The 1934-nt window shown below is 34.0% G+C and overlaps 1 long non-coding RNA gene across 1 annotated transcript; it reads left to right on the forward strand.

The window, feature by feature from the left end:
* Window positions 1-212: 212 nt before the first annotated feature.
* LOC143592442 (uncharacterized) lies at window positions 213-1429 on the forward strand. The gene is made up of 3 exons (XR_013145929.1): window positions 213-269; window positions 426-752; window positions 1236-1429. It is a non-coding gene; the product is annotated as an uncharacterized LOC143592442 (long non-coding RNA).
* The last annotated feature ends 505 nt before the right edge of the window (window positions 1430-1934 follow it).

Consider the following 1934-nt stretch of genomic DNA (forward strand, 5'->3'; position numbering starts at 1 on the left):
TCATCAGAACTGTTCAAAATCCAAATAACAAGTGAGGAATCAACAAATCTTCATTTTAGTTTTATAAATTAAGGCAAGTTTTAGATTATTTTATCAATATATAATGCCATGAATGCAATTCATTGATTAATTTGCAAATTTCGGATTATTAGGTCCCTGCCATGATATGATTTACTCGCATTTTTGTGTTTTTGGCACCTTCAAATGTACTTAGATATGGGGACCGACTTGAAGACTTGGGTGTCACATAACTTGATCTCTTTGTTATGGTACGTATGCACAACCGTCGTCCAGTACATCATTGATTACTTTAGGTAAGTTGTCTTTGAGCCCGATTATGTACATGTAATGTTTGTTAAGTTCTCATGACATATTGTTTTATCATGATTTTGATGGATATTTGTTACCAAAAAAACCTATTTAAGCTAAGAAATCTTCATCACCTTCTAATGTACTTAATAATCTTAAAGACATGGGGTGTCATCTTTAAACAACACATGGATATCTGCCAAAAAACTCTTCAGAAAGATTGAACCCTAGAGTTCCAGATTGAATGTGAGTTTTCTTTCTTTTTAAATGTATAATTCAAATGGCATGTTAGTGTTACCAGTCTTCTTGGTTTTTGATAGTATAATTGTTGTTACTTTTCTACAATAGCTTTATTGGAAGTTTACGACAATGTGAAGCCTAAAAAGACTGACAAAAGAATTAAACGTTTCAAAAAGAAGAGTGAAGCCAAAGAAGATGACAAGGTATAAATGTTTGTAGCCTCTAAATTTGAAAATTTTTTATTGTAAGCAGCATATATTTGTGCCTAAAAGATCATTCATGCGTTTTTATAGTAGTGAAATATATATGAAGTTATAAACATATATTAGTTAATATCATTTGAGTTATGACTAAAGTAGCAGGAAATTACACATGAGAATAGAGAGGCAATCACTTTCGGTTAAGGTTATGGAGTGGAGTGACTTTAGGGAGTGAATGCAATCATTTTTGTGTAGGATGTATATATCATCCTGCTGGTTTCCAAAACTTTAGCCTCCTTTACATCTGTACTAATTTATTAAACTTTTAATCGTTTTTATCTTAAAAATGAAGCTAAAACAGTTGTTGAGTGGATGCTTAGTTTGGTGTATGCTTATGTAGTTATGTGTTTGCTCTTCATTTGTGGCAGTGTATTTAAGTTAAGTAGTTGATGTGCAGCTAATCTTTAATATTAATTTTCTGTTCAGGTGATGTCGCTCACGATTCTACTGCTTCGTTAATCTCTTCCATGTTGTTTGCAAGCGGTTACTTTAAGGTCACCATGTCGATTCTAAACTGTAGTGTTATGAACTGGTTCAGTTTAGAAACCAATTTGGTCAAAAGTTTGCGTAGTTTATTACGGATCAAAGTTTTCAGTTTCTTTCGTCAAAATATGCGCCTATTTTACGCCGGGGGGGGGGGGGGTCAAAATACTAGTATATTTACAATTTTGGGTGAACTTGTGCATTAACAGGTTGTACATCATGCTTAACATGTGTGTTGCGCAAAATATAGTTGTGCAATATGAAGCTCATTATGTACCATGTTGTGATTGGACCTTCAAACCCACTTCCCCCATATTCTACATCACCGAACCTCCAAATCCACTTTACTTCCGTCTGCTTCACATGCACCACTTCCCCCATATGTTAGCTTCTTTTGTTTGCACTAATTAATTTAAGGAGAAATAACTATGGTTCTTAACTGGGTTTTCCTAATTTCCTTGGATTGAAAAACCATAACAATATCTTTTGGGTTGTGACTGGATGACAATTGACAATTAAAAACTTGTCAATGTCAATCCGTACGATACCACTGTTACATCCACATGATCGCCGTCAAGGTAACCATTTGTGGATGTTTCGAGTGTCTAAACGTATCGATGTTCTTGAATTTGAGTGTCTAAA

The sequence above is a fragment of the Bidens hawaiensis genome, unplaced genomic scaffold (assembly GCF_021521415.1).
Source record: "Bidens hawaiensis isolate Kalapana, Puna unplaced genomic scaffold, B.hawaiensis_p1.1 tig00040804_1, whole genome shotgun sequence".
Classification (NCBI taxonomy): domain Eukaryota; kingdom Viridiplantae; phylum Streptophyta; class Magnoliopsida; order Asterales; family Asteraceae; genus Bidens; species Bidens hawaiensis.